General features: G+C 36.0%; 1 protein-coding gene across 7 annotated transcripts in view; it reads right to left on the bottom strand.

Moving 5' to 3' along the window:
* Positions 1-21996, bottom strand: part of KANSL1 (KAT8 regulatory NSL complex subunit 1) — a 185133-nt gene that overhangs the window by 157201 nt on the left and 5936 nt on the right. The window contains exon 1 of one of the 7 annotated variants that reach the window (XM_074260974.1): positions 8693-9374. The exons of 4 other annotated variants lie outside the window; for them this stretch is intronic. The gene's annotated coding sequence lies outside the window, so the exon portion shown is untranslated. Of the gene's footprint in view, positions 1-8692; positions 9375-21996 lie in introns of those variants that run through there. 2 more of the 7 variants (XM_074260973.1, XM_074260968.1) reach the window with 2 other exon arrangements.

Raw genomic sequence — 21996 nt, 5'->3', positions numbered from 1 at the left:
TCCAACAGTATTTCCTCCTGATCAAGGCAGGAGAAAAGCAGAGACTAGGGGTATTTTCAAAAATTGCACTGCTTTCAATTCTAATAATTCTCTTCACACACCCTACTTGTACATCTCACTTTGAAAACTACAGCTCTAAAATAAAGCATGCTTATGTGACATCATTAGTGTCCCAAAGATGGTTGTCTAATTTTCCTTCAAATTCAATTTAGGTAGTGTGAAGACTGCAGAGTTTCACACTTCAGTTAGGAGGAAGATGGATTCAAATTTTGCCTCTAATATACACTAAACTTAGGACAAAGCATTTAACCTAAGTTTCAGTTTCTTCATCTGCAAAATGCACTACCTTACAACTGTGTTAAGGAGGCATTAAAAGTTCTATAAATATGAATTCTGACTGTCACTGTAAGTTTCTTTTAAGTAAAAGCTATACTTTGTATATATTTATTTCCATAACATTATGTAGTACAAAGCTGGCCACACTATATTAAATTTCCTGGCTTCCTCCATTAGATGACCTGCAAATCTCAGAGAGATACTATTTATCTCTTCCTTTAAAACTGTTTTTCCTATTTTTCTCCATTTCTCTGAGACTCCATCTTTCACCCCACTTGCTTTATGTATGTCTTAGGATTTTCGTCAACATTTCACTATCCCTAATTTCCCAATCAATTAATAAAGTCCTATTATTGATTTCACCTACTTCCAATACCATCACCCTAGGTTTTCCTTATCATTTGCTTGGACTATTAAAATAAAGTAACAGATTTTCAAACTTCTACATTCTACCTTCTCAAATCTGTCCTTCATATTGCTATCAAAATTATCTTTCAAATAGACCTAGAAATTTCCTTCCTTTCATGAGGTGCTCCAGGAAGATTCCCCTCCCACTCACCTTTCCAGTGAGACCACATGCCCCAACCATCTCCAGCAGTTTTCCTCAAGGTATCAAGGAGTCAAAAACAGCAGATCACTGTCTACGTGAAGAGGCAAGTTGGGGAAAGAAAAGTTTCCTTGTTTTCCTTCCCTGCTATGAACATCTGCTTCTCCAGGCCCTCACCTCCATCCAAAGGTCATCCCAGCACTACCACTACCATGCAAGCCCACGCATTTCCTTAATGACGAAATTTGCACATAAACAAAAATTCCATGTTGTGTTCAAACTGTTCCCTAATACATTAACTGCAATGGAACAAATATGGATTTTCCAAACAAGAATTATATGACTAAGACATAACTAGAAAAAAAAGCATAAAAAAGTCTAAAAGAAGTATATAGAAATATAGAAATCCTTGTTAACACTTGACCAAATTAATTGGAATTTATCCAACAGGAAGTCAATGTTTTTAAAAAAAAAACTATAAATATCAAATATGGTTTTAATAAATTAAAATGCCCATGATGGATTAGAAAGTAAAGATTGAAGTCAGAATTACTAGCCAGTTAGGTGACTGGAATAATTTAAGCATGAAATGATGAGCCAAATACCAAATAAAACATGGTTAAATGATGTAGTACAGTGGTGTCAAATTCAAATAGAAAAGAAGAGAGAAAGAAATATCACTAAATCATACCTAAAGATCCCTGTGGGCACACACAGACTATAGTTTTTAAAATGCTGTTATTTGTTTTATTGCATTTTATTTACATGTCAAATATTTCTTCCACCTCACTCGGGAATGTTGTGGACAGCTAGGTTTGAATCTCATCTCTGGCACTTGTTTCTCCATATCTAAAATGAATTTGAGGTCCTGGGGAAGGAGAAAATAGTGGAAAAGATTGCTTATGAATTCCCTTTGAGAAGTTCTAGAACAATGCTCTTATAAAATCTTGTTGACATACATAGCTCTATGTTCACTTAACCTCTAAATCTATTTTCTTATCTCTGAAATGGAAACAATCATGTCTACCATACACAACAGTGGTTGCTTCTAGGAACCAAACTCTTGCAAACCTTAAACACAGATTTAAGAAATATAAACTTGACTTATCATTATGTTCTAAGCTTTACAGGACCAAGGTACCTATATCTTTGTCAAAGCAACACTAATTTTTAAAGCATTTGGCTCAAGGTAAGTGGTACAATAGATAATAGAGTACTGGTACTAGAATCAGGAAGAGTGGATTTTAAGCCCAACCTCCAACACTTTATTGTTTAACTTTGGACAAGTAATTTAATCTCAACTGACTCCAAAAAATTTTTGTTTTTACTATGGGTTTCTTATGGGTTACTTCTAAAGCTTATTTAATACAGGAAAGTTTAGGCCCATCATTATCTCAAACCATTAAGATCAAATTCATTTAATTTTTATCTCATATAAGTTTGCTTGACTATCTTGGAAGATTTTTAAAAATCCTCTATAAAGAAGAAAATGTTCTTAAAATTCTTTACCATATTTCAAGACCTCATTAAAACTTCATCTAATCTTCTCTGAGTTTACCCTACCAATTATTATCATCCAGAAATATTTGCATTTCAGACTTCATAGTTAAAATTATCATTGATATTTTTTTCTCAACATAAAAAAGGAAGAGAGGAGAAAAAAGTTCCAAATCTATAATTTCAAAAAGTCAACAAGTTAGTACTTCATACACTAAGGTCCAGCTTTGGCACTTTAAAACAAACTCCTTTACTCCATGGTAATAGGAAGTAAAGTTAACAAGGAATAACAAAATCCATATATGTAATCCAAAACTTCACTTTAATGACCAGTTTCAAACAACTCCCTAAAGAAACTTTCTTTTAAATAAAGGAGCTAACAATAACAAGCTGCAACAGTTAAATAGCTCACCTTTTCCTTCACACCCTCTGGTGGAAGTGCTAATGAACAGACAAAAATCCACATAACAAGCATCAACAGGAAGAACTTAGATAACCAGCATTAAATAACTTCTGGTTCAGAGGAGGCTCTATTATCAGTTAGATTATACTGTTTATATCTAAGGCAACTTAACTAGTGGAACTATACAGTGCTCCTTTCAAAAGGTAAATGTAACTAAGAAATTACGATGCCACTCAAGTCAATGTTTCCAAGTACAATCATCAGAATTTCTAATACTGAAAATTTATAATAAAATCAGTAGTCCAAAACCACACAAGAACCCAGTTTTCAGTAAAATTTGTCAATAGGCTGAATTTCCTTCACCTGTTCTTTTCTCAAACTTGAAACTTTCTAATTGCAGCAAAACTAGTTTGAAGCTAAATTAACAAAAAACAGTGAGAGCAAACAAAACTAGACACTTCTTGATCTTAAAGGTTTGTCTCCAAATGTGACACAAGTTAAAAACTCCTGGAAATCTGGAAAAAATCTTGGAAAAACAAGACACATACCAGAGTCAAAATATCAAAGTTCAGAATTTTCAATGACACCTTTCATATATTTATCTTTAAACTAAGTTCTTTTTTTTTTCTTTCTTTTAAACCTATGAGAATAAGCCAAGGTGTGTTCACTATTGCATAGGTCATAAAAGCCCAGAGAGCTTGGGTTTCCTCAAATCCTAATCTTTAGATTTTCCCTGTATTTCCAAAAGGACAAGAATTAAGCTATTGAAAAGGGAACTTCAGAAACATGCTTATTTCAGCTTTTTTTGGAAGGAGAGCTTTGTTTTGTTTTTAATTCAAGTCACTCAAATGATTTAGTTCCTTCCTATCTTCTAAAAAACTTTTCACACACCATCCTAAAAGTCAGGCACATGATTGCTAATAATACGCTTATCAGTTTCAACCACATATAAATTTTTCTGTGGAACTTTTTTTCTCCCTCCATAATTCCATACTTCTTTCCACAAGTAGCATAGTGTGATAATTATTTAAGTCCATTGGTGGTCTTCAGAAGTCAAAGGCTTCTGGTATGACATGAATATTCCATCTTTTTTTTTTTTTTAATCTAAATTCAAGATTACACTCATCTGGGTAACAACTTATGACTTGTTACATCTTAGTTTTTCATTGATATTGTTCACTAAAAACAGATGTACAGATAATGATGGAAAAGTATAGTTTTATATGTCTACAGCAGATTTCATAATGTTCAAAGAATAATTTATTATGTTATTATCATTAGTTTTTTTCCTTAGTAATGAAGAGCACACTGTGATAGTCTTAAAAAGAAATCCAAATAGCTGCTAAAATGATTTTTGGTGGAAATGAGAAATGCTTAAAGCCTTATACAGTTGACACTGAGGCATTCTAAAAAGGTCTAAGGCATTTTTCACTCTAGTAATCTGTGTAGTAATCCTAAGTAAAATTAAACAGAAAGGGACATTCCAATATGAAAATTTGTTCTCATGGATTATAACCATTTTGACCAATCAAATTACCTGAAAACACAAAGGAAAGACAAAGGCGGCAACAAAGTTACTTTAGATTCTCAAAAATAACCCAACGTTAACTTAGAAAGGATATTTTCTATGGCACTAAAATCACATGTTTAAATTTGATTTAATCTCTTATCCAAAGACTGGTCAGGAGATAGTTTTAATCAACCAACATCCTTTTATTATGTGCCAAGGACAAAAGTGAATTGACCCATTCTAAGGGGGGCAACATGCACAAAATACAAAGTAGATACAATGTAATGTGAAGGAAGTGAAAAGCTAAAGAAAGTGGTACTTGGGTTGTCTTCAAAGAAAGCAATGGTTTGGAACTGTTATTCACCTGAAGAGCATTCCAAGTATGGGGCAAGACTGGGGAAAGGCATGGAGACAGGAGTGGAATGTCCTAAATGAGGAAAAGCAAGTAAGTCAGTTGGGCTGGACCATACAATATTTGAAGTAAAGGAAAAAGTGATGTGTAATAAGCCTGGAAAAGTAGGTTCAAATTAAATTCTGAAAGAACTTAAAAGTCAAAACGGTTTGTTTTGGAATGACATTGTAAGATTTATGCTTTAGGAATAATCAAACTGGCAGCCATGTGAAAAATAAGACTATAAAGAAATTCAAAACAAGAATAACTATAAAGCTACTGCAATACAGGTAAGAGGTGGTAAGGATCTGAAAAACTGATGTATATTTTATGTATGTATACAATAACCATAGGAAAAATTGTAAGGATAAAATCAATAACTTGGCTATAAGGAGTGAAAGAGAAGGTAGTAAAGTTTGGAAGAGGAGGTTTGGAGGAAGCTATAACATACAACTGGAGGACATCCATGATGATATGAGACTATGGTCTGTTTCCTTACTGTAGATAAAAAATCCCCACTGAGACTCACAAGGAATAGAATAAAAACAGAATAACAAAATAAAAACAAATGAACTTTTCCAAACTCTTAAAAATGGATAAATTGGTGGTAGTCTTTTATCATAATTGGAAGACCATCTATGATATACAATTGAACATAGATTTAAATTTGAATTTGCAATGAAAATTTTCAGTTATTTTTTCAGTATTAAAAAATCAACCTTTCACAAGTGTGCCCAATAATATCCATACCTAAGAATCTTTGAAACAAGCACAACCACCTGTATCTCTATATCCTCTATTTTCTATCACTTTTATGAACCATGTTTACAATCTATATCATTTAATCATTATGTTATTAAAAAAATATATCTTGCCAATTCAGTAATATTCTAGGGAAAAGCAGGATTACAAAGTAAACAATGTAGTAGTATAAGAGATAAGGAAAAAACAGCAATGTGCTTGCTTTGTACAAGGGAGGGAAAAAAAGGAATGCATCACAGCAATTTTCTTTCTTCCTCTTCAATTTCACAAAATAAGTTAAGTAAATAAATTGGATGTTTCTCATCTTGTAACTCAAATCAAACCATATCATAATGGGACTTTGCCGAGTCATTTAACAGTAAGTTAATTAGCCAAATTCACAAGTTAGGCATAGGCACAAATAAGACTAAATTTGATATGATACAGGCCCTTAAGCTAAAAAGGACTTTGGTAATGACCTAGTCTGAGTACCATAATTTTCTTTTTTTTTTTTTTTTTTTTAACAGATAATAAAATGAAAACCCAGAAAAGTTACATGACTTGCCCAAGGTCATGCAGGGGAAAAAAAAAAAAATATATATATATATATATATTTAGCAGGACCTGTATTTGAATCTGGGTTTTCTGACTCAACATCAACTTCCTACAGAAAAAGAGCACAGGTTCTCTATTTTTGGACAAGGTCATAAATATTTATTTTTCTAAAAACCTATCAAATATACAGATTGTTTACATAGATTTATGTCAGCTCACAAAGTTACCTTTTCAAACACCAGCTCAGAAATTGGCAAGTAATTCATTTTTTAAATTGCCAGCTAATCAACCAAATTTCCCCCCATTTTCTCTTTGATTCATTATTCTCGTGTATCTTCTAGAGATAAATATTGAGTACTTAAAAGCACATAAAACGACACTGGGTATGTCAGCATTCCACTGAACAGCCGCCATCACAGCTACAGAACTAGAGAATATATCCACATCCATAACATTAAAACACTCCCTCCTCCCCTCAGAAAAAGTTAAGTGGAATTACCTTCAAAAATCTATTAAATAAATTTATTTATTAAACAAACAAAGCTATATTCTAGATTCACAGGAGATAAAAAGAATAAGAAGACAGGTTCTTGCCCTAAGGAGCTTACAATACGGTAGCATAAGATAAGACACACAAATATGAAGTAGAGGAAGATAACTGCTAAAGAGAAGTGCAAAGTGCTAGGAGAGCTCAGAAGAGGGTTAGTTTACTAGTACATTAAAGTGCTATGACTATGAATAGTTATTTCATTTTCATAAGGTGTAATTTTTTTTGAAGTTCTAAGATGAGCTTTTTTACCTTGTCTTATTTTTAGAAATACACATCACACTGCATGTCACATGACATGATGTAACTGCTAGCAAAATGGTCCAAACCAGTGAAAATTATCAATGGTTATAAGGGAAGAATTCCATATGTTGTGACTAAGATTTCAATACTTCCCATTCACTTTGATAAAGAATTTTTCTGTCCACAGAATATATAGATTTTGCATAGAATCTTCAACAGAATAGAAAATGTATGCAATGACTTATGTAGAAAGAGCAGGAAGCTCTTTCTGTAACTTATAAAATGAGGGTTTCCCCAAATTTAAGGAGAAACAGATAGGAAGAAACAAAACATTTTTATGAAGAAGCTCTGGGAAGAAATTGTTTCCATTAAAGAAAATGCAAAGCAGCTACTATGGTTCACTACATGTTTAAAGTTTAATGCAGCTTGTAAAGTGTCCATTTTGCTGCAAAGAAATAATATAGGCCAACATAAAGTTATCTGAAGACATCTGAAAATTTCTAAAATGGTTAAACAACTTATTAGAAAAAGGAAGTGAATATATCCATAAAAGGAGGGAGAAGGAAAACTACGCATACCCATTTAAGCCTTAGTATAAAGGAAAAGATCTGAAAAACTGGGAGGAGGGAGAAGCTACACATAAACCTGTATAAAGACTAAGCTTATTACCATTTACTACTTTCTGTACAACTATTTTGTAATTACATACATTAACAAAATCTGTAAGTCTATATCGCACGTTTTGCTATGTAAAGAATATTTATTTTTTTTCCACAAGTTTTTTTTCCCCCATTTGGATGACAATGAAAATATAACACTCCCCTCAATTAAAAAAAAAAAAAAAAACAAACCAAGATTGCCAGCCACGTGACTATGGAGTGAGACGGTAACACCAGGATTGTGAATGGGAAGGGCGGAGGGAGAGTAAAGGAGATTTCTCTTTTGGAACTTTCGGCCCGCGGGGTGCCGATCTCCCGATCCCCCGAGGTTCCAAATACAATCCCCTCGGTCACTAAGATTCAGAACCGTAAAGTGCGTGGTTATAAATAGACCGAAGAAAAAATGCTCCAGCAATCTTTGGGAAAAAGGAAAGAGGAGAAAAACGGGGGGCGGAGGAGAGTGCAATTTAAAGTGGCGCCATCATGTCACCCCCTTCTAAAGCAATCAATAAGGAAGATTTCTGAAAAGTCACATAAGGCTCGGATATTATTTCGTGAAAGAGTCAAGGTGATTTGTCTTAATGATTAAAAAAGTCCTGTATTCGTTCAATCTTCGGAAAACAAACTATTCACCGTGGAGCAAACACAGTAAACTGGAAAAGACACCCCCCCATCCAAAGCAGCGAGATTCCAACTCAGTATAAACAAATAAAACGGCTTCCCTTCCCGCTTAGCTTAATCTTGAATAAAAATCACTCGAAAACATGTCCAACAGGAGACGGCTAGCTCTGAACACGTTAGCAACTAAGGGCAACAAAAATATGAGAATAACTGAAACAATCATTTCAGCAGAGTTGTGCTACAAACCGTGAAACGCGCAAGATGGATGTTTGAGGCAGAAAAAGACCATTTGCAGTCAAGAGAAGTTCAAGGAGACAGCCAGAGTTTTGCGGGTGGGTTCTTAATAAAATAAATCATGTCCTTAAACCCGTATTTTTTAAATAAAACGCCAAGGAAAAACTGGCAAACGAGGTGGCAGCTGGTGGAGAAGGACCCCCCACCCCACCCCCGCCCTGGCGGGCGCCTCCCAACCTCGGGATCCGGCTAGGAGAACCCCGGGGAGGCCATTTAAAGTTATGGGTTTTTTCCCTTCCTCCTTTGGCTTTCTAGTTACAACTAACAAAGAGGGAGAAAAGGGAGCCAGAGGGGGAGAGAAGGAGAAAGGGCAGCAGGGAGGAGGAGAGGAGCAGCAGCAGCACCTACCACGTGATGGAGGAGCGTAGCCCGGGCGGATTCAGCCCCACAAAATGGGCGCAGTTTGCAAACAACCCCGCTCGCCTCGCCAGGGAGGGTCGGAAGAACCGTGGCTGCGGCCGAGAGCGGGAGCGCGAGACGGCCCCGGCTCCGGCCCGGGCCCCCCCTGCAGCCCCCGCTCTCCTCCGCCGCCGCCCGGAGCCGCCCTGACTTTCCCCGCGGGGGGGAGGGGAAGGCAGTAGAGGAGGGAACGGCCGCTTTCTCTTGTCTTTCTCGAGCCCTTTTCCTGCCTTCGTCCGCTTCTGCAGTGGCCTGGGCACGGCTGGAAGCCGCAACCCGAGCTGAAGGGCGGGCGGGGGGAGAAGGAAAAGCCGCCCCCCCGCCCCGCACAAACAAGCGCCGCCGTCTGCAGCCCGGAGTCCGCTGCCCCGGCCGCCACCCTCCGAACACCTTTTCCCCGGCCGGGGGAGCGCGCTCCGGCCGCCCCCGGCTCAGCTGCAACAAGGCGAGCAGGGTTAGCTGAGTAGCTCTCCTCTCCCGCCGCCTCGACAAGCGGTGGCGGTGGCGGTGGCGGAGCTGAGAAAATGGCGGCTGAGCTCCTTCTTTTCCCTCCCCCCCCTTTAATCTGAAGCGGAGGGAGAATAGAGCGAGCGAGCGGGCGAGCGCCGGCGACACAGGGAAGGGGGACAGCGCCTCCACCGGCTGCTGCTGCAAGGGACGCTAGGCCCCGGCCCACCGCCAGGGAGCGCTCTCCCACGCTGTCCCGCCCCCGCAGGGCGGTAGGAGGCGCGGCCGCTACCTACGAGGCAGCTTCGGCTGCAGTTATTGCATAGTAGACTGCGGCGGCGGCGGCGGCGGCGGCGGCGGCGGCAGCGGGACCCAGCTGTTCCCGGGATGTGAGGAGACAGCACGCGGCACTGCGGCAGCGGGGGCCGAACCCTTCCTCCGAGCGTGCTTGAAGCTAGACGGGGGAGGGGTTCTCCTCGAGCACAGCTTCCTGGCACGGACTTTATTAGGATGACAGAACGGGTATGTGGAACTTAGGAGCGGCGGTGCCAAAGAGAAGGGGAACTTGCTTGCCCGCGTATACGGACCAGACTAAGGTGACCTATGCCACCATTACTTATAGCTAAAACGAATGTATAAACCGGATGCCATCAGTGCAGTCGCTGAGTCTGGCCAGTCAGCTCCCTACAAGAAATCTTCACAAACTGCGGTTCGGCTGCCAGACACCAAGGCAGCCTTCCGCAGCCACTCGGAGAGGGGGAGGGAGAAAAGAGGAGGGAGGGGAAAAGTACGCCACAGTTACTGCGCAGGCGCCGACCAAGCCCCAAACCTGACCCAGCTAGGAAAAAGAGGCCTAGACGAGAAAAGCGGAAATGGTGGTCAAAACATCGCATTGGTCTTCGGGAAATATAGTTTTCGTCCTGCCATACGGAGTTAGCGCGTCACAGCTTTGGCCATTCTGCCAAAACAGGCAAAGGACATTGCATAATAAACTTTTTATGTTTTCTGCTGCGACCAAAAGTTATGTAATAAATGCATAACAAGAAGATTCACAGAAAAAAACACATCTCATGTCTGATTTGAACTTCCATTTTCCAGCCAGATATGAATCAAATTGATGACATTTAGCCATTTTTAAAAGAGTAACTGTCTAATTACCCTAGTCTATCAAAAACAAAAGAAATGTGTTAAATTACGTCATTAACTCATTGAGACTGTCCCCTTTTGTATGGACAAGTAGTGATCTATATGGATGGCAAGAATACACACAAGAAAGCACAAGCTTTCTCAAGTCCTAGGGATGTCTTCTCTTGTTTTAAAAGCAGAGATTCACCATCCAGAAACACGAAATCTTTTAAAATTCTACCATGATGTCCTACAAAAAAGGCACTATCAGGTAATCAAAATTAAGATTTATTAAGACAACATCAAATTATTTAAAAATAATTACTCAAAAGAATAGTTAATAGTCACTACCTTAATTAACCTTTTTAGGGTTCACCAGAATCAATTTCTGGCTGTTACTCAAATACTTTTGGAACTTTGAAAAATACTTTTGCCAGGGTTACAAAAAAGTTTTGCTATCCACCCACATAAACTTATTTTGTTATATTCCCAGAAATCATCCTCAACTTTATACCTTATAGCAAAACTTGTCAACTTAAATATCTGAGAAAAAAGATAAACATAGACATACACAAATATGCATTTAAAAATAACAATTTTGTATCTTTCCTATATTATAAAAAGAGGAAAGGGTTAAAAAAAAAAAGTAACTGCAACAGAATAGCATAATTGTGCTTTTGAAAAACAGCACTTCAATTCCATCAGATGGCGCTTTAGGGCTCTAAAATTAGATGCTGAAAAATCTCAATTAGCAAGAGAAAGAGAAACACCAAATAAGGCGAAGCTTTCAGAGTACAATGTTATATTCAAAGATGTTCACACACTGTACAAAAGAATAAATCTTGCTACTCTTAAAAATTATGCTACCAAAATTAAGTCATAATATGGACTAGAAAATAAAACCATAATATATCTGGACAAAGTATGGGGGCATTAAACTTTTTTCTCTTGAGGATCTGAAGAGATTAGGGATACTCAACCTGCCTCCACAAACAGCAAAACTTTAAATACTCCCATTCCTATTTACACATATGTATTATATCTAGGTCATATTGTAACACATGTAAAATGTATGGGATTGCCTGTCATTGGGGGGAGGGAGTAGAGGGAGGGGGGGATAATTTGGAAAAATGAATACAAGGGATAAAAAAATATATATATATATAATTAAAAAAAAAAAAAAACTCCCATTCCAAATAAGCAAACTGTCCAAATGTGACTAATGTAATTGTAGCCATTGAACTAGAGGGCATATAGCTCCCTAACTATAATTCCTATGGTGGGGTGAGGGGGAACTGCAGTCATATTCCTAAGGAAGACAACAACAATTCTTTAGCCTCTGCTGCTGCCTTCCCTACCCAATACAAATATCTTTCCTAGTTCTCTAACTTTTTTCCCCTGAGGCAATTGGGTTTAAGTGACTTGCCACACAGGTAGGAAGTGGTGTCTGAGATCAAATTTAAACTCAGGTCCTCCTAACTTCAGGGCTGGTGCTCTAACCACTGTACCACCTAGCTGCCCCTATTTCTCTTTTCTCCTCCTAAATTGATTCCCTACCTCACTTGCTTTAAACATTACCAAATTTCTTGGAGGAAAAAAAATTCATTAGACCTTTACATACCATTAAGCTATCAACAACCCTATTATCCAGAATATTGTTTCCTTCCCCAATTTTATATCATTCCCCTCTCCTGGTCCTTTTTGTCTTAACTGTAGGTATTCCCAAACTTTGTCCTGGGTCCCTTTTTTTTTCTTTTCCTACCTTGATTTAATCATCTTCCCAATACAGATAATTTACAGTTATATCTTTCCAACTTCAGTCTCTCTCCTGAGTTCCAGAACTATATCATCAATTACCTATTGGGCATTTCAAACAAATTGAAGATGTCCAAAACAGAATTTAGAATCTTTTCCCAAAAACTCATTCTTCTTCTTAGGTTTACAACTTAAAAATAATCATCAACTACTCACTCTCCTTCACTTCTTATATCCTCTCAGTTGCCATATTTTGCAATCTATAGATCCATAATAAGCATTCCTAACTAACCTCTTCTCTCTACTTACACAGCCACCAAATGATGAGAAAATAAAGGTTTGAGTTCCAACTTAACTTAGTTTACATGGCACTGGAAGGATAGACTGGGAGACTTAGGAGCATTAATGAGTGAAGGGCACATACTCGAATTTGCATTCTTTCACATACACATTAAAGGAGAAACATGATAGGTTTTTCATCCAGATGCATGTTGAAAATGGCAATAGATATTTTTCATCTACTTGGTCTTTCCTATGTTGATGGACAGGTCAAACTCTTCTAGGAGGCTCTCCATCATAATGGGGGGTAGCAGTCAACACAATATTATTTTCTAAGAGGAACATCTTTCTTCAACCTAAACACTGTCCTAGATCTTTTCCCCATCACAGAAATGAATACTTTTAGCAGGCACTAAACAGAGTTCTTTCTGTTGTTACTCCTTCCAAAAAAATCTTGGCTAATGAAGGAGATACTTTGTTATAAAAAGATATGTAAAGCTATATATTTGTCCTACAAATTTTTTTTTAATTATAATCGACAAAGAAGCAGCACAATGGAATCTTAAACTATCTTTCAGTTAATTGTGAAATGATAAAGATATGTATGGTTTATTATTATCACTTGGTATAAAGCCTGTTTGTTCCCTACTTGTTGTAAGAAAGATGATTTTCTTGAAGATTTTTGTATAGTTGGGAGAGTAGGTTATTGATGTTCTTTCAGTCATTTTTTTCAGACTAATACAATCTGAAATTTTAAAAAATGCCTTTGATATCTTATAGTCCTCTAGATATCTTTTACATCAATCCCTCATAATTGTGTTTCTTCTAGTTTCTCTTCACTTGGTTCAATCAAGTTGTTTTTTCCCTATCCCTTTTTTCTACAGTTCCATATTTTTACTTTCTCTATAAACACATCTGAAACGGAGATACAAGGTGCCTAAGTATGATAATTCCATTGTTTTTGATAGAGAAAACAATATGCTGTAATGATTATAATCTTTTTCATTTTTCTTCTTATAATCCTTCCATTTTTCATCCTTGAATACCTGTGGAATTATTTTGTTTAGCTTGATCTCTTACCAAACCTATTTTTAAGTGATTTTATCCTCTACTCCTTCTCTCTATTTTACACTACTTATCATCTATCATACTATTATATAAAAAATTTTTAATGAGTTCATATTTTAATCTTGCATTACCTTTGGCAGCTGTCTATTTTCATTTGGCATTAATACATATGTCACTATTATCCTTGACATTTCCTAAGCTGTTTTGATCTACTTGCAATGGGTCCTTTCCCTAGGTGTTAAAATATAATCTATTTTATTCTATATGGGAAACTCATTAATCTAGGGATTTACATAATCCATTATAAAGACATGTAGATACATTACTAAGACTAAGAACAGGAAATAAATTTTTATTATATTTTTTAAAATACCTAATTGGAAAAAAAAATTCTTAGTAACAATATCCCAAGTACCTTAATATTAATAAATTGAAGATCACTAAAATCAACAAAGAAAAACTAAAAAAAATAAAATTATCCTCTGCCTTCTTTTTTTTTTTTCCCCCCTGAGGCTGGGGTTAAGTGATTTGCCCAGGGTCACACAGCTAGGAAGTGTTAAGTGTCTGAGATCAGATTTGAACTCCTGTATTCAAGATTGGTCCTCCTGTATTCAAGGCTGGTGCTCTATCCACTGCGCAACCTAGCTGCCCCTATGCTTGATGTTCTTATTTTTGACAACCACATAAACTCCAACAGATGTAACTATGCAGAATTTATCAGTCTAGCCCTACATTTCATCCCTAGCCAGAGGGGTTGCAATGCCAAATAGTATTGAACATTTCAAACTGGATGTAGCAGACACATCATAAATTAAAAATGTCTAAAATTAAATTCAATATTTTTACTCAAAGCTGTCTTTCCAAACTTTTCTATTTCTACCAAAGGCATCAATATTCTTCCAATGTCTGGAGTTTATAATCTCAACATTATTCTGTATTCTCTCTAAATTCCTCTCTCTCACCCTCCCTTTCCTATCTCTCTCTTCCTCTCCTCCACCTCCCCCCACCAGACCAATCAGTAGCTAAAACTTGCCATTTCTATCTTCACAATATTTCTTGCATCCAACTCCTCTCCAATCAAAGCTACCATTTTGGTTCAGGCCCTCTTCACTTCTCACCTAGATTATTGTAACAGCCTAAATTGCCTCAAATTCATTCCCACTCCCTATGAAATGCTGCCAAAGTAACTTTCCTTTATATAGGTCTGATGAAATGATTCCTTCTAAGATAAAATATAAACTTGTCTGCTTTCCTTTTAAATTCATATACCACCTAGTCCCTAGGTTTTTAGATACCGAGATCAAACAAAGTCCTCTGACTCTTCATAAGCTAGCCCTTTCCTGCTTTCCCAGATTTTTTTATATTTTACTCTCCTCTCCTTCTTACACCCTACAAACTAGCTTTCTCTCTTGCTCACAAATTACATTCTAATACATCTTCATGCTTTTGCAGTGGCAGTCCCTCATACCTGGAACACACTTTCCTTATTCTTCCTCAGAAATCCTTTTCTCTTTCTACAAGATACAGTTCAGGCACCATCTTGTACATGAAGCCTTTCCTGATCCCCCCCAACCCAATTTCAGCCCTGCCAATTACTTACTAGTGCCATCATTCTTAACCTATCTTGCATTTAACTACTTTGTGTTTCTTAACTTTATATTTAAGCTTCATGTATTTTTATACATACATGTTGTACACTAGAAGGTCTTTAATAAATACCAATGGATTAACAAAACTTGCATTTTGTTGTCTTTGAGAACTCAAGATCACTAACACACTAAGAGAACTGAAAATATTTTTTGTTCTCTGTTTTGTCTGTCCCATCTAATTACACCAAAAAATTCTTTAGTTGGATGTTTCCATTAATTTTGAGGATTGGGTTTGGGTTTTTTGGATGCTCCATAAAGCTATCTACATTGCTAAACCCCAAAAGCTCAAATCAAAACATATATTTATTTATTAAGCTACTAAGCTCTTCAGAGTCCAAGCATTGAGTTAATCCTTCAAAAACATGTTACAGAAATAAGCAACAGCCAATTGAAAAAATGTTCCAAATTACTAATTAGAGAAATGCAAATTAAAATGTAGTAATTAGTTTTGTGACCTGCTTTCCCCCTTAATTTATATACATAATAATACTCAGAGAATCAGAAAGGGCTGACAGAAAGAAGGAGGGGTTTACAGAAAGACTTTAAGGAAACTAGGAATTCTAAGAACAAGGTACTTTTTACAGCATGGGGGACAAGAGCAAAGCAGTGCCATGTAGAAGGAACAGAAAGAAGACCAGTTTGACATTTTGGCATTTGGACCACAGAAAATGGAAGGAGAATAAAGGTGAAAAGGTAGATAATGGGCTAAAAAAGGTTATATTTTATTGTACTGGAAATAGGAAATTGCAGAAGTTTGCTGTGTTGGAGAGTAACAGAATCAGAACTGTATTTTATTAAAATCAGTGATTGTGGGGCAGCTAGGTGGCACAGTGGCTAGAGCACCAGCCCTGAAGTCAGGGGGACTTGAGTTCAAATCTGGTCTCAAAACAGACACTTAATACTTCCTATCTGTGTGACCCTGGGCAAGTCACTTAACCCCAATTGCCTCAGCAAAAAACAAACAAAAAATAAAATAAAATAAAATCACTGATCGCCATGTAAAAAATGTACTACCCTAAGGAGAAACATGAGGAAGGATGATTAAAATTCCAATAATCTAAACAAACACAGATGAAGGCCTTTATTAGGATGGTAGATATGAATACAGAAAAAGGAACCAATACAAGAGTTATAATGGAGATAGAAACAATAAGATTTAGCAATTGAATTATATGTGGGATAGGGGAAATGATGACTTGATACAACCTGTGATTTCAAGGGCAGTGGTATGCATGGAAGAAATAAAGACATTCAGAAAAGGGATGAGTATGTGGAAAAATATAAAGTATGAGGTGCCTAGCTGTGAAGTACTGGCATGCAGGAAAGTGACTAGGGCTGGATATATAGATCTGGGAGTGGTCAGCACAGAGATTAAACTTATGGGAAATGGTGATGTCAATATGAGAAGAAAACCTTTAACTGAGCCTTAGGAAATATCCAAGTTGGGGAGCATTATGTCAGTGAATCAGCAAAAGAGACTTAATAAGGAGAGATCAGAGAAGTGCAAGAATCACAGTTACAAACCAAGAGGTATGAATCATATATAATAAGGGGAAAAGGGAAATGAAGAGTAAAGAGGCCAGGTGATTTAAAAGGAGAAAAGGGAAATATTATTAAGACCTTCCAAAGGCTCAGTTTTCTATACATCCTAAAGTGGCTACATGTTAATAGGGAAAAAAATTGTTATGTATGGGGAAGGGATAATGAATACCTATGGAAAATGGCAAAGAACACTTAAAAGGTACTTATATGTGTTTATAAGAGAAACCTGACACATGAAATATACACATAGCTAATCCTAAAAAATAGCAATTATATTAGCCATAGTATATAGTACTTTAAAGTTTGTAAAATGTTTTACATACATAATTTCATTTGTCTCTCACAACATTCATGGAGTTAGACACTATTAATGTCTCCATTTTACAGTTAGACAATCTAAGGCTCAGAGAAATTAAGTCACTTGCCTAGAATCATTTGTCTAGAGTTTCTAATCTTAGAAAGCTACTACACTCGTGCTCTCTAGGGTACTCAGCCCCTCAATCTTTTTGTAGTTATCTCAGACTTGTATTTGTTCCCTACAGAAGTTCCTATATATGCAATTGAAATTCTACACTTTCAGGTCTCATTTACATGAGATCATATGGTTCAAACCACCCTCAGGCTTCCAGCTGTCTTCTCATTCAGTCCTGGTCTGAAAAGAGCTTAATTGATTTTCTCTCTGGTTTTACTAAAACTATTTCATCTGTTGTCCTTTATTAATATTTACTCAGATGTTTTTTAAAGTTTTAAATTAAATTATCGTGTCCAAGACCTATAAGGGCCACAGATGGGGAAAAAGACAACTTCTTAGTGGAGGCTAAAACCAACAGAGGCTGTGTTACCCTACAAAGTGACAGAGGCAAAAAAAAAAAAAAAAAAAAAAAAGAGAGTGTCAACTGCAAGGCTAGTTCCTAGAATTAAATCCAGCTCACTATTCCCAACCAGAACTGCTTAACAATGGGGAGGAAAATCTGGTACCCAGTCTACCAATCAGAACTCCAGGAAAGCAACAGTGTAATCCAGACTACAGCAGGAACAAGACAAGGCAGGGCCTACTATACATAAACCATCCCTGAATGAAACAAGGACCAAGCCAAGCCCTGACACAAAATTTCAATCCAGGAACTGAGGTTCTAAGAGACATAAATAAAATGAAGAAAATGGATCTCAATGTATTAAAAGTATCTGTTACTGGCTAAAAAAATAGAAAAGATGATCAATGGAACAAATTAGGTATCCAATACCCAGAAATAACATGTTTGAAAAATCCAAAAGCCACCGACTGGAATAGACTCACTAATCAATAGTAACTGCTAGGAAAATTCAGAAACAGTTCAGCAGAAATTAATTTTAGACCAAGTTCTCACACTATATACCAAAATAAGCTCCAAATGATTACAGAACCAAAATAAATAAATTTAAAGGAGTTATCTTTCACAATTATGGATAAGGGAAGAGCTCTTGACCAGTCACAGAACAGAGAAGTCCACAGGTCCAATACTCAAAGAATTTTGCACAAACAAAATCAATGAACACATAAAACACAAGAAAAATTTAACTTGGAAAAATGTTTTCAAGATATATATATAAAATTAGCATAAATATTTATTAGCAAGGAGCATTCTCCAACAAATAAATTGCATAGGATATGATATTTTCATAGGATATTTTCAAAAGTAGAAAACAAGATATTAAACATCACATGCAAAAATGTTCCAAATCACTAATGATAAAGAATTGCAAATTGACAACTAGGTTTCAGTTTACACCTGCAGACTAGCAAAGATGACAAAAATGAAGAATGACAATTGTTGAATAAACTTTAAGAGGGCAGGAAATGATGGAGTTGTAATTTTTTTCCATTTTAGAAAACAATTTGGAACTATTCCCAAAGAATACATAAACTGTACTTTTTTTGATCTATGGATACCAATACTAGGCATCTTCTCCCAAAGAGATCAAAGGTGGAAAAGACAAATACGAAACAAAAATATTTTTAGTAATAACTCTGGTTGTAGCAAAGATGAATAAACAAAGAGGGTATCTGTCTATTGTGAGAATGGTTGAATAAATTATGATATTTAATAATAATGATAATAAAATATTATTGACTCATAAGAAATCAAGAAAGGAACAGTTCCAGAAAAACCTAACATGTATGACCTAATAAAGAGTAAAGCAAAATTTCCACAACACTGTGAAACAACTATTTTGAAAGACTTAAAAACTATCAGTGTACCAGCCAATCCCAACTCCTGAAGAATGAGGAAGAATCTCTGTCAAAGCTTGATTAAGAGTAGATGAATTTAAGGTGTAGAATGAGAAATATTTCTAGACATGACCACAATCAGAATTTGTTTTGACTAGCCAATGCTTATTTGATATAAAAATTTGGAAGTTTTTTTAATGAAAGGGAGGATGATGGCAACACTATTGCCAAAAATGAAAAAAGAAAAGAAATAAGGATTATTAAAACATTCGAAAGTACAAAAAAATTAACAAAAATTAAGAGAGATAAGGATTTCAAAATAATAATGGAGGGAGCTGAAGCGTATATGGTTTAATTCAGACACCAGGAGCAGAATTAAGTTCCTCCTCTCTCACTTCGAAGCACCAATCCCAACTCACAGAGGAATAACCAGGGCAAGAATCTCCAACCAAAGGGAAGCCTACAATTCTGCTACTCTGAACCAACAGAGCTTTTAAGTTGACTGATAGGGTGTGAGATTAGCAGCAGTCAACTATTATTCAGGATCAAAGCCAGTTCTGGAATTTGGAAGAATTCAGACCAGGGGGATAGATTGCAGACTTTGCCCTGGATTATAGACCACTCTGAAAGCACTGAAATTTATAAGTTTCCACCCTAGCCCTGAGCTCCTAAAACACAACACTCGACTAGCCAACAAAGCAGAAATAAGACAGTCCAGCCCTTCCTTATCTCTAGATATGCTAAAGAGCCTACCTGTAACATCAAGTTTAAAGTCAAGAAGTAGAAAGAAGCATAAAATAAGGAAAGAGTGACTGCAAAACAACTTCAAGCTCAGCCTCAGAGAAAAACACAACTTAGGTATAATTAGGATTCCTAGAAGAGATTAAACAAGAGTTTAAAAATGTTTTTAATGAATGAAAAGAGAGCATGTGGGGAGAGGGGAAGGAGGACGGGGAGGAAGACTGGAAAACAAATTAGAACTAAGAAAGAAAGAATTGGGAAAGGAATTAATAGGTTGGCATAAAAGGTACAAACTTTTTTACTCCTAAAAAGAATGGTCAAATAGAAGCCAATGACTCTATGAGACAATAAGAAATATTTAAAACAAAGGTTGAAAAAAAAAGAGAAGAAAACGTGAGGTAGTTCAAAGCAAAAACAACTGATGTAGAAAATATAGAAAAGGAAAAAAATAAGAATCAATGGACTCTCTGAACACCATGACCCAAAAAAGAACATAGACATCCCATTTCAAGAATGTAAAAGAAAACTGTCCATATCTCTTAGAATTAGAAGCCAAAGAAGAAATAGAAATACTACATCAGTCTCCTCCTGAAATTCAAAATGAAAATTCCCAAGAACATCTTAGCCAAAATTCAGAGTTTCCAAATCATAGAAAAAAATTCTGCAAGCAATCAGAAAATAAAAATGCAAGTACTAAGGAATCAAAGTCAGGAACACACACTATTTAGCAGTCAACACTATAAAACAGCAGAGAAGTTGGAATACAATATTCTGTAAAGCAAAGGGTATGAACTTACAGCTAAAAATAACTTGCCATGAAAAACTACATATAATGCTATAGTGGGGAAAAATAATGAATACCTTCCAAATCCTGATCAAAAGACCAAAGCTGCATTACATGGAAACTTTAAAGTTTAATTAAAAAGATTTTCATTAGGTACATGTCACTGGCTGAGGAAATTTATTTATTGTAAGTTTCCTATGGATTAAAATCACAAAGTTGTATCTCTATCACTACCCCCTAACAATAATAATAATAATACACTTAAAACTTTTTAAAAGAAAGTAATTTGTGGAATTTATTATATACTTTTTTTGAAAAGCAAGTTTTAAGTGATTTAGTTTCATGTTTTTTTTCTATTTTACTTTACATGGAAAGGCTCATTTTTTTTCATGCTGCTAAATAGAGAACAAAAACAAATAAATCAGAAACACCACCACCAATAATGAAAAATTTCTGAGTTCTGCTCAAGACAAAGTTTAGGTAACTAATGATGAATTGTGCTACCCACCTCCTGGAAGAAAAGTGATGATCCAGAAGTGCAAAATGAGATTCATTTTCAAACAGGCCCAAAATATGGCATTATTGGGTTGTTTTTTCTTACTTCAGTATACTTATTTTTCCAAGAAAGAGCTATTTATTTTATTGGCAGTAATGGCGAGTCACAAAGGGAAATAGATTTGAGAATAAATTTAAGAAAAAGAATAGGCTGTCAATGAAAATAATAAAAAACAGAAGAAGGGGTGGTGGCCCAATGGAAGAATGGATAGAGCACCAGCCCTGGAATCAAGAGGTAGTTCAAAATCTACCTCAGACACTAACACTTAATAGCTGTGTGACATGGGAACCCTATTTACCTTTTTTTTTTTTTAATCCTTTTTTATAAGGATTTTATGTTAATATTTTGTAAATCATTTATTAATGACTGTCAAATTTTCATAATAAAAAAGGAAAGTGTTTTTAAATGAAAAAAGAAAATTCCCAATACAATGAAGAAATATTAAAGCTTAAGATGATATAAGACTTCTATGACGGAAGAAAAAAATCTTCTAATTTCATATTCTTAAAAACAAAATGAAAAGAGTTGCAACTTCAACTTATTCTGCAAAAAGTGAAGCATACGTGTTTAAGCTGCAGAAATATTTTTAAAATCTTTGAGGAAACACAAAGGAGATAAAATCTAGAAAGGTAAATACATTTTAACAATTAGAAGGCCCTAAATGATTATCAAAGTGCTTATATTCTAATTAAGAGGGGAGAAAAAAGAAGTCTCTTCAAAAATCTCTATTTTTAAATATCAAAGAAGGAAAACTTACTCTAGGAGTGAAATTTTAGTTAGAATTGGAAGGAAGCCAAGAGACAAAGATGAGAAGAGAAAAATATTACAAGCATGGAGGACACATAGAAAAAATGACCAGAGTCCAAAAATAGAGAAGATGGAGTTTTACTATTTGTGGAGGCTAGTGTCACAGGATAGATGAAGATATAGTCGAAAATTAAGTGTAAGAAGACTGGAAAGATAAGGGAGAAGGGAGAATTGCATTGGTTACAAAGGACTTTTGAATGTCAAATTTTGTATGTATTTGATCCTGGGGGTGATAGGGATCTCCAGCAGTACTGAGTAGGAGGTGGGGGTGGGTGACATAGACTTATACTT

Source organism: Sminthopsis crassicaudata, chromosome 4 (genome assembly GCF_048593235.1).
Source record: "Sminthopsis crassicaudata isolate SCR6 chromosome 4, ASM4859323v1, whole genome shotgun sequence".
NCBI lineage: Eukaryota > Metazoa > Chordata > Mammalia > Dasyuromorphia > Dasyuridae > Sminthopsis > Sminthopsis crassicaudata.
The sequence above is the reverse complement of the archived record's forward strand: the minus strand, read 5'-3'. Positions and strand labels throughout refer to the sequence as shown.